Here is a 12,378-nt window from a genome sequence, read left to right as displayed (position 1 = left end):
CGTACACAAAGAAAATACAATTAATGAAGTATATTCTTTCCAGAACATAGTGAATTAACACAGATAATGAACTAATAATAAATATTTTCAAAATTATATAAAATAAGCTTTGTTTGTTGTCTTTTTACAATATTGTAAGCTACAATACAATGCATTGTTTAATGACCTATAAACATTATGAGGTGCCTCTCATAGAGGGCATGTAAAGAAGGGTCTTGGTTAGAAGGAAAAAAATAAATCTGAGACCTTAAACACTTTACTTTTTATTTACCATAGTGCCTATCACAGCAACAGAAAACATGTCCGCTAAAATACTTCATCAACTAAGAACTTCCTTAGATCTACACCATCCAAAACATTCAAGTCTGTTATAAAAAATCAGCAAGCTTCTTGTTTAGATCTACAGTATTTTGAAATTCTTTAGTGGCAAGGACAAATGAAAATGGCATTATAAATCGTTATTGTGGCTATATGATGTACAGAGTATGTATGGAAGGATTAATTGTAACCCCAACATCAAAACCAAGTTAGACCTTGATATCTGTCTCAGAAACTTTTGGACGAAAAGTTGCTAATAATTAATCAATATGTGAACAAGTCAAATTCCTGAACCACAGGCTAATATAGGAACGACTCCGATGATTACCAAAATCTCACCAGGATCTTGTAGAATATCGGGACCAGCAATTACATGTACCAGAGGACCAAGGCACTATTTGTCATCAGAACGTTCTAGGAGACTGGTGAGCTGGTATTCACCTTAATGTGGGAATGGATGAATGCTGCATGTCCAAGGACTATTTGACTTGTAATAATTTTAAGTCTTAATATTATATGTTTTGTTTAGTTTGTTGTTATTTTATTTCCTGTCAAAATCAATGTGTTTTGTAGCAAAATACAAGTGAGTGCTTACATCTTCTATTCACTTCTTATTTCATTAGTTGAAATTAACAGTTCCCAAGGATGCCAAGTGAAATTTTGTCTTTACGCAACATAATAAACCCTCCTCTTTTAAATTTTATAGCCACCTTTATATTTTTTCCAGTAATTCCAGAAGCATCAAGATTTCATTTTCATTTTAGTCATACCTGAATGTCCTGCAAGAAGTTCGTTCAATACAGATTTATCTAAACTCTTTGGTACAATTATTTGTGATCCTCATAAAATACATCTAACTTGTAAAGTGTATTCAATGTCTTAAAAGTCCCAATGTTTTCAGATATTTTCCACTGATGAGGTATTGTAATACCTTGCTTAGGTGTGGATCCTTAGCAGTTCCATCTTGAACAGCTTTTCTTTTTACAGGTACAGTTTTAATCTGGTGGATCATACACTGCTCGTGGTCATCCATTTGTCAGGAACTAAATTTGTTGGGAGTCTGGACAAATAATCTGCATCTGGTTTACTATCTTGATATTCAATGCTGTGATCAAATCCTGTTAGGAAATGTGGGAAGTTTAAAATTCTCTAAGCAGTCTTAGCTGGTAAGTTCCACAAGGTATCAAATATTGAAATGAAAGGCTTTGGTCTGTTATCAAAACAAACTTCCAACTATAACAATAATTAAAGAAATGTTTAGCCTCCAATACCTACAGCTTCCTTATCAACCTGGCTATATTTATCTATTCATAAGCATCACATTATATCATAATTTTATGACAGGAGATTTGTTATGAAACTTAAAAGACTGAATTACATTAAAATCCTTAACATTAGATTAAAATCAAATGACAATATGTATAATAAATGAAACAAACATTTAAAAATATTATACATTAAGAACTATAAATTATATTAAGGGCTATTCATTCAATAATGTTGTTCCTTGAGTTAAATAATACAACAGTAGACTACAATAAATTAAAATATGTTAAATGAGAAATAAATAAGAATAAATATAATAAATAAAGCAATTGAAAATTATTAGTCTATTATTTATATTAGGTACAGGACATTTTCTTATTGGTATTCTAAAAATATTGTTAAGGCATAGAATGCCCTTTACTCAAATCACTTACACAGATTTTTTTCTGAATTTACTTGGGCAAGTAATACATTTCTTGTTCTGTTCTTTAGCCCTAGAAGCAAAAGCAATTGTTAAGAGTAACTGTTATATTTGAATCATAATGTGTTAGAATTGTGTCATGTGTAATCTGTGAGTTTATTTTATGACAACTTCTTTCACATTTATCCATTGAGTTCAAGAAGGTAGCCAGGAAAGAGTTTTTGAGGGTCAAGGCGACTGATATTTTTCTGTAGTGAATATAAAGTAAGGCAAGGGCAACAACCACTCGTTCCTCAATTTGTTCCTTAAAAAGTTCTTGGCCCATTTCAATATTAAGAATTATCTTTTAGCAGTACATGAGAGTATTACTGAATTATTTAAATAATAATAATCATTTGGTAAAAATTTGGGGGGGGGGTTTGGACCCCCTCACTGGCTACATCCTCGATCGAGTTGAACTTCTCATCCTTGCATAATAAAGAATTCAGTGGATCCACTGTTGAAGCTAAATTTGGAATGAAATGATTCTAATAGTTTGCTAGTCCTAAGAATGTTCTTAGTTCTTGAAGTGTATTAGGCCTCCTAGTATTTTCCTTTAGTTTATCAAATCAAATCAAATTAAATCAAATTCTTTATTGTTCATTGACATGAGACATGCATGGAACATGGTCAGATATTATAGAACCGATTAATACTAGACAGAAGAATACATCACACATTTAAATAACAGTTAAAAACAGTTTAAAATATAAAATAGTACAACTTAAACTACAAACAATCTAATCTATATCGTCCACTAGGCTGGAGCACCGCTCACCAGTTCGTTAATGGAGTAGAATGCTTGTCTGATTAGGTATTCTTTTAAGTTGTTTTTAAAAGACGTCTCAGTCTCGCACGCTGTGATACTAGAAGGCAAAGCATTAAAGATTTTAGGGTCCATATATGACATTGATTTTTTAAATGTGTTATTATGGTGTTGCGGAGGGTGCGAAGTGGCGGGGTCTTCATACCCCAACACATGTGCCAAGCCAGAGCGTCCACGAAGCACACGCACAGCCACCTTCTCTCTTCTTGAGTGCTGTACTTTTCGTGCGCGTGCACCTGGGAACTGCCTGATCCAAATCTTGTCTTCTTTTATAATTCCGATCAGGCTGAGCTGATCTGGCGGGCTTTCTGTTGAACTATCCAAATTTTTAACTTTCTTTTCCCACTACTCTCACCTGTCGGGTAATCTTCCCAACAATCTATCTTAAGCTATTCTAATTCTAATTTTCCTTCTGTTAATCCAAGCCAAGGTGGAACAGCATATGCCGAGGGCTGCGTGATCAAGGGAGAGCTTGGTCGTAAATATGCGAACTCTGGATACCTGGCGACCTCCAGTTTAAACCTAGCCTTCCCCAAGTAGAGCGGACAATGCTTGGGGTGACCTTTAGATCTCCGCTACTCGTGGGAACACAATGAGTACAGAATTTACAGAAAAACAAACAAAACCAGAGAGCTCTTGTAGCACTCAAAAAGTGGATGAAAAATTCACGAAACACAGAGGGATTGATGATGGGCTCTGACCCTAGCAATCCTGACCAAACCCAAAATAAACAGGCGGACTTTCCTAGTAGAAGTCCAATAGCCTCCGACTCGGTCAGAGTCGAAACAGATGAAGAAGATGCGATACTGGAGGGCGATCACCAGAAGGAAGAGGGAGCAAAAGTCGAGAGACAGCTCCCAGCACTGCCTAATTATGTGGAGCCGCCAGGAAACGCATGGTCTGGTTCCGAAAAAGAGGGTACTCCCAAGAAGAAGCCAGGGAATTGGCCTTAAAACCAATCCCAGAAGAAAGAAATAAGAAACTGAACAAACAAAAAGAGGGAAAGAAACCGAAAAGACCTCACTCTGATGGATCCACTCCGAGGCCCATCAGAGGAAGAAAACAAAGAACGAAGGAAATCAAGGGAACGCAAGGAGCAATCTGGACAACCCCAGAAACCCTTCATACAAACAAGCGGTAGCTGGTATAAGGGTAGGGGTCTTGCACTCCAATTTTCCCGAGACACTACTCACACAACCGAACAGATGGAGAAGATCCAGAGCTTCATCCTGGAAGCTATCGTGGAGGAACAGGAGGGTCCCTACTCTCCCAAGATTCTACGGTATCAACAGGAGACAAGGGTTTCTAATCTTCACCTGCGAAAACACTGAAACAGCAGAATGGCTTAAAGGAAAGCAAGACTCCCTAAAGCCTTGGGAAGAGGCCAGTCTAAGGATAGTAACCAGAGGAAGAAATCCCTCGTGCGAGAATCGCGACTGTCTATCTTCCTGACAGCATACTTGACACAACCGAAAAGATAATGAAGCTCTTAAAAGGACAAAACAAAGAGCTATCTGTCGGAGAATGGAATGTTCTGCGGAGAAGCGACGAGGGGAAGTTCTGTCCCTACTCACCCTGGCAGTCGACTGCGCTACAGCGAACAAACTTGAGAAGGAAGGTCCATGATCGGCTACAAGTTTGGGAAAGTTCAGCTTAGACTGAAGAAAAAACATCAAGAAAACATAGAACAACCCACAAGGGAAGGGGACTACAGAGAAATCTGAGACGGTCACCACAGAAAAAATGACCGCTGAAGAGATGGAAGTGGAGGAGGCCACGAAGGTGTCAGAGCAATCTGTACATACCTTACCTAAAAGGTCTACTCCACAAGCCAGAGCAGCGGTCGAAGAAGAAAGACCCACCTGTTCTCTCTTCTTGAAGAAGGGACCTTCACTCAAAGGACCATCCGTCTCGGGCTCGAGGAAGAAAAGGGGATAAAGTCTCCAAGCAATCCAGAAGAAGAGACGGGGATGGACCACCTGGGGGAGGTGGGAAGAAGGCGTAAGTATGCGCCTAATACAGATAAACCTACACCATGCAAAGGGCGCAACTGACATCTTGGGAAGAAGGTTTATCTCAACAGGCCTGGATATCGCCCTAATCCAGGAGCCTTGGATCAATAGAGGTTGCATCAGAGGACTGACAACTCAGGTAGGTAATCTCATTTATGATCGAACAATTGAAAACCCAAGAACTTGTATTCTAACTTCAAAACTAATAACAGTCTTTCCGATTACAGATCTAATAACAAGGGATCTGGTGGCGGCTACAGTGAAGGTGACTTCACTGCAAGGGGACAGAGAGGTTACTATAAGCCTCAGCTTACTTCCCCAACCCGTCAACAAGCTGCCCACCAAAAGAACTAGAAAGACTATTGCAGAGCTGCAGAGACAGAGGCTCGGCCCTCATTCTCAGCTGCGACTGCAATGCTCACCACACGTATTGGGGAAGTACGAACACAAACAAGAGAGGTGAGGAACTTCTACAGTTTATGTTCAGCAATGATCTAGTGTTAGAGAATAGAGGGTCAAGCCCAACCTTTATAACTAGAAATAGGAAAGAAGTCCTTGGACATACACTATCTACAGGACTAAAAAACATAAATATAGTAAGGTGGCACGTCTCCAAGGAGGCCTCACTAATCGGACCACTGTCCCAATTAGGTTCGACATAGAGGAGACAGGGGAAAGATACGTGACCCACAGGGTTCCTAAATCGACCAACTGGAGAGGTTACAGAGAGTCCCCTGGCAGAAGAGTTGGAAGAAATAGGACCCTTGCAGAGAAATGAATTTGAATTAGAAAGGTCTGCACAAATAGTAGAGCAAGCTATAATAAAGGCCTACGAGAAAAAACTGTTCCTCCCAGGCAAAACCGGTTGAAGAGGGATGTGCCGTGGTGGACTGGGAGGTTGGAAACATTAAGAAACAAAACGAGGAAATTATTAAAATGGGCAAAAAGGACAGACGACTGGCTCCCTTATCTACAGGCCCAAAATGAATATAAGAAAGAACTAAGAACAAATAAAAGAAGAACCTGGAGGAATTTCTGTAAAAATATCAACAGTCTTCCCGAGGCATCCAGGCTTCAAAAAACTCTCCAAACGGAGCATACAAATCCTATGGGACTCTAGTAAAGGACAACGGTGACCTAACAATGAACAGGAAGGAGACCTTAGAACTACTTCTGGAGACACACTTCCCGGGGGGTCAACTAAACTCGTAATGAGGATACTTATTCTCTATATGGGGGGGATCCAGTCGGGAGGTGGCAAAAGCCAGACAGGTGTCTAACAGACTATTCACACACGAAAGAATTAAATGGGCGATAAGATCGTTCAAGCCGTTTAAAATCTCCTGGGGCGGATGGAGTTTTTTTCCAGCCCTGCTTCAAGAGGGACTGGACATTCTACTAAATACCCTTAGCATTCTATTTAGAAGCAGTTTCGCCCTAGGATATATACCAAAGAATTGGAAGATAGCACTAGTGGTGTTCTTGCGGAAAAATGACAGGGATCCAACAAAACCCAGTTCGTATAGACCCATAAGCCTAACCTCCTTCATGGTGAAAAACTATGGAAAAAATAATAAATAGACACATAAGGGACGCAATATTACTGGAACACCCACTTAGTCCCACACAACACGCATACATAGAAGGAAAATCAACCACCACTGCTCTCCACAGTTTAGTGAGAGAGGTGGAGAATACCTTCGAAAAAAAGGAAAAAGCCCTAGTCAGCGTCTTCATGACATTGAAGGAGCTTTCGACCGAGTAGCATATCAATCCATGAAGACTGCGATGGAACGTTTGGAGTTTTCCTCAGACGTAGTCAAATGGATAGTAGCCCTCCTAAAAAGCAGACAGGTGAAAGCCAAGTACGGGGACGAATCGGCCTGCGATCACGGCCCAAAGAGGCTGCCCCCAGGGGGGAGTCTTATCTCCTCTCCTGTGGGCGATGGTAGTGGATGATCTCCTAAGAAAAGCAGAGAAGAGGGGATAAGGCTACTATGTTATGCGGATGACCTAGTGCTTATGAATTAAAGGGAAAAACACTGGCAGGCTGGAACGCCAATTACAAACAGAACTGAACTTCATAAGCAACTGGTGTCATGGGGAAGGTCTGCGGATCAACCCATCAAAAACAAACATGATTACCTTTACCAGGAAAAAGGAAATTCCAGCTAGCTAAACCGGTCCTGGAGGGAATCAGCATAAACCAAACAAAAGAAGAAGTGAAGTATCTGGGTTTAAATCTTGGATGAGAAGCTCACTTGGAACTCCCATATTAGAAACAAGATATCCAAAGCAATAATGGCCCCTTGGGGCCTGTAAGAGACTCTTTGGATTTAAATGGGGACTTAAACCCAAAAATGATTTATTGGATTTACGAAACCATAGTGAAACCAATGGTCACATATGCTGCTTTAGTATGGTGGCCGAAGGTCGAACAAACAACAGCTGCAAAAAAGGCTACAGAGTCTTCAGAGGTTAGCTTGCTTAAGCATCACGGGAGCAATGAGCTCCTGCCCAACACTAGCAATGGAAGCGGTTCTGGGTTTTATACTCCTCTTGGCCAGGAAGTGATGAGAACAGCTGCGCGATGAGCGCAATGAAGCTTCTAGGGACAAAGGTAATAAATGTTACCTCCCTAGAAGGCCATATGAAGATATTGGAAAATTTCCCTGAGGCTGAAATGCTAACCCAAAGTATCTGATACTATGGTTAAGAAATACTCCTTTGAAAAAACCATACACGGTCTCTATCGGAAGTAGGGAGGAATTGATTAAAAGGGAGGCCTACCCAAAAAAAGGAGTCCTGAAGTTTTTACACCGATGGTTCACTCCTAGACTCAAGGGCAGGATATGGAATACATGGACCTGGAGTTGACATGGCTGTGCCCCTGGGAAAGACATGCCTCAGTTTTTCAGGCGGAGGTCATGGCAATAGATTCATGTTCTAGAAGACTCACACAGTTGGGGACTAAAGGATTATCATACCTTATACTCTCTGATAGTCAGGCTGCACTGAAGGCACTGGGGATACCTGTTCGATTGATTCGAAAGCGGTCTGGGAATGCAGGAAGGCCCTAGCAGAGCTAGCAAACAAGTAATAGAGTAACACTCGGATGGGTGCCGGGTCATGAAGGAATTCATGGAAACGAAAAAGCGGACATCCTCGCCAAAAAGGGAGCGGAATCCATATTGGTGGGCCAGAGCCAGGATGTGGAATATCCTTCTCCAGCATTAAAGCTCTGGTTAAAGATTGGGAAAAGAGGACAAGATATAAGAATTGGAGCAGAGCCTCGGGTTTAAGAATATCCAAAATGTTTATCTCTCCTTATGCAAAAGGATGGACAGCTCTCCTAGACCAGAAATAAGGAGGATATAAGACTGATATTAGGAATGTTGACAGGACATGGCCCTCTGAGAAAGCAACCTTTTGAAGGTAGGCCTTAGTCGGAGCAGCGAATGTAGACTCTGTGGAGAGGAGGAGGAGTCAGCGGAGCACATTTGGTTGGATTGTCCTGCCATCGTAGAGACTATGAAAAGATACCTGGGAGCATACCTCCTCAGCCCCCAAGGACATCAAAGAACAGGAGCCCTTAAATCTGATTGGTTTTTGCAAAAGCCTCGGTTTTTGAGGGCACAAATAAAAGTAAGGGAGGCGCAAAGGTCCTTTTAGGACTAAGTGCGGGACAAAGTGTCCTCTTTCCCTCAGAAGGAAAAAAAAAAAAAAAAAAAAAAAAAAAAAAAAAAAAAATGGTGTTGCGGAATGATTAGAGCATCTCTGTTTCTTGTAGAATACACGTGGTTAAATGATGGGAAGGATTGAAGGTTCTTAAATGTAAATGTGGCAACCGAATATATATAAAGTGATGGCAATGTCATTAGGCTTTCTCTAGGGAAAACCTCCCGACAGCTCTCACGATGACCCAGACCACACATCAGTCGAACAGCCTTCTTCTGCAGTTTAAAAACCCTACTGATCAACCTACCTGAAGCCGTCCCCCAGAAAATCAATCCATATGTTAAAATGGGCACAAAGTAACCAAAGTACACCAGCCTAACGGTATCTCTAGACAGAAAATTTGTTAGGTACCTTAAAGAGTAAATGCTGGCACCAAGTCTTTGACAGACATGACTGATGTGATTTGACCAATCAAATCTGGAATCCATGTGGAGTCCCAGGAAGCAGACCGTTGAAGAATGCTCGATAGGTATATTGTCAAGGAGAGTAACTAACGCACTCTCATTCTTGTGGGGTTTAAAGTGGACTATTGAGGTTTTTTCAGGATTGAGAAATAAATAGTTAGCAGAAAACCAAGAACTAAGACTCTTGAGTGAAAAAGCCAGCTCGGTGGAAAGAGATTGAGCTGTGTCAGCCTGAATAAGTACACTGGTGTCGTCCGCATATTGTACCAAGTGGTCCCTCACAGATGAGTTAAGGTCATTCACGTATATATTAAATAAAAGAGGGCCAAGAATTGAGCCTTGCGGCACACCAACCTTGACCGGTAAGACAGCAGACCTACCCCTACCCCCTTTGTTGGTGATCTCAACAAACTGAGAGCGACCAGAAAGATAGGAACGAAACCACTCTTGAGGGATGCCTCTAACACCGTACATTTCCATCTTGTCCAGGAGACGTTGGTGGTTGACGGTGTCAAAGGCACGGGAAAGATCACAAAAAATGCCCGCAGTCTCACTGCCAGAGTCAACAGAAGAGAAGGCGGTATTAAGGAAATCATTTACCGCGTGAGTGGTTGATTTATCTTTAAGAAACCCGAATTGTGAAGGAGATAGTAAGGAATTTTCGTTAAGAAAATTAATCATTCTATTGTGAATTAATCGTTCAAATATTTTGCTCAACGTGGGAAGTATTGAGATGGGGCGATATTGGTTAACTGAGGTTCTATCTCCCTTCTTAAAGATAGGAATGACCTTGGCGGATTTTAACGCAGAAGGAAAGAGTCCTTGGTTAATAGAATTATTAAACAGGACAGTTAAGGGACACGAGAGTGAATCTGCAACCCTCCTGACAATGGATGGAGACATATCAAATACATCAGAAGAGGAGCTAGCCTTGAGACCCTTAGTCACACTCAACACTTCACTGTACGAGGCAGGAGCAAAAAATATGCCCGATGAACATGGAGAGCTGGGCAACCCCGAATCAGTTGATGTTATTTTGCTCTGAAGGTCCAACTGATCACAAGCGTTAACGAAATGAGAATTAAACCTTGCAGCTATCAAATTAGGTTCTGAGACCAACAAGCCATTATCAATCAAACCATTTATGCGTTTGTTACCTTTGCACTTCCCTGAATATTCAGCCACAATCTGCCAAACCGCTTTTCCTGTATTGTCACTATTCTCAATATGAGACCTAGCCACAAAGCTCTTCTCTGATTGGATAAGCTTTCGATACTCGGATTTTCTTTTATTATACAACTTGCGATGGAAAGCCGATGGATAATCGCGCTGGAGCAAATATAGATCCTTCAACGCCTCCCTCGCTCTGACGACCCCAACAGTAAGCCATTTAGGACGTACTCTACGTTCGGCCTTGCGAGTGACAAGAGGAAATGCTAAATTAAAGATATGTACAAGAACATCCATAAAAGAAGAAAATTGGACCTCAATATCCTCCCTATCATCAGGGAAGACATGTTTGTTCCAGTTAACCTGTTGCAAAAGACTAGAAAATCTATCAACGTTTATTGAGGAGAACCTTCTCGCTTTTACCATCTTCGGACTGCTACCAGTCGAACTAGAGGTGTCTGAGACGGAGAACAACTGGGCTTCGTGGTCCGATAAGGCTGTAGGGAGTATTTCGGCTGAGACCTGATCGACCTCAAAGTTAGTCAAGACATTATCAATGCACGAGCCACCAGAAGAGCAAGGACGTGTCACTCCTCGAATAAGAATTTTCAGTGAAAAACTATTAAGAACATCTAATAGTTTAACAAATTTCTTGTCAGTTACTTCCCAAAAATGAATATTAAAATCTCCGCATATCTAGCCCAAACTCATCCATAATATGGCCATGATGTTTGTAACTGAAAAACTGACATTTATCCAGATTTATTCATAAGTTATATTTGCTTAATTATTTGCAACACCTCATGTAAGCATGAAATTGTTTTCTCATACTTGTATTACTACATTAGCAAAGAAATATAATATTCCTGAGCATACAGCACCTTGTCCATGAATCATTGCCAAATACTTCAAGTGACTTTAATCTCAAATATTAGTCTGTTCACCTGGCACAATTGTAAATGAATATTCAAAGTTGGAATCATTTGCAGTCTTCATCCATGCATAGTAAACCTTGCCAATATCAAGAGTAAAACTATTTGCCTTTATTTATCTGTGCATAAATGCCACAATATGCTCACATCTGAATCTCTTCTGACTACAGAGGAACTTTTTTGTCTGATCCGATTCCAACCAGTGGAGAAACTGAAATAAGTCTCTATGCAATAAAAACAGCACTAATAACTTAAAACCACTTCCAATAAATACATTTATTCCTAGTACTGGATATAGTGCAGGATTGCCTAAGGACCTTTTGCCTCTTGATTTTTCCGATATGGGTGTGGCCAGCATTCTTCTCTAAGGATCTTATACAGTAACGTGCAATGTCTCACGAACAAAGTGTTGAATGCTTTGCTATATAATAGCTTCTCAGTTTTTTGCTTCATGGAACTTTGGCTAGACTTAAATAGTTATGAGTTATACAATTTTTGTAGTTTGCGTCAATTTTGGTCAGAGAACACACAACACATGGTGATGCTGTTATTTACGTCAAAGACTCTGTTAATTTTCGTGTAATTTATGTGAAGTAATTCTGTATTGAGATGAATTTTGAAGTTTGTGCTTCAAAGTTTGAAGTTTGATAATAGTATCTATCTACAAGCTAAGTGGTAATAATGACAAAATATTCCTTGAACAACTTGACTTGCTTCTAGATTTCTTGGTTCATTTTAATTGTGACTTGGTATTGACTGGCGATTTCAACATTGAGCCTACCAGAGGCAAAGCTTGCATCGACAACATTGCTACCAATCTGGATCCTTCTTCTTACAGAGTAGAAGTTCATGACACGTCCATATCAGTTCACAGTTTTGAGTATGGAGATAGCTAAGGCATACACAAAATTGAACACAGTTTGTGTTAGGAATTGGAACTTAAAAAATGGAAATCGTTCCATTGAATATCAACTGACTTCCCAAACTCTGCTGGGTGATCTTTCACGCACCTTAAACTTAGTATATTGTGACTCCGCTCTTAGTGATTTGGAATCTGATCTATGTATAATAAATTTCACAACGTCTTTATCTGTTGGATGAATGTCTATCTACCAGTCAAGCGGAAAACTTTTAAGCCCAAACAAAAGCATAACTCATGGTATTCTCCTCATCTATAACTCATGAAAGACCGTGTCATGGCACTGCTTTGTCGTTCGCGTCAGTCTGGACAAAATGCTGATATTGAAGCATA

The sequence above is a fragment of the Homalodisca vitripennis genome, chromosome 4, assembly GCF_021130785.1.
Source record: "Homalodisca vitripennis isolate AUS2020 chromosome 4, UT_GWSS_2.1, whole genome shotgun sequence".
Lineage (NCBI taxonomy): Eukaryota > Metazoa > Arthropoda > Insecta > Hemiptera > Cicadellidae > Homalodisca > Homalodisca vitripennis.
This window is presented reverse-complemented; position numbering follows the sequence as displayed.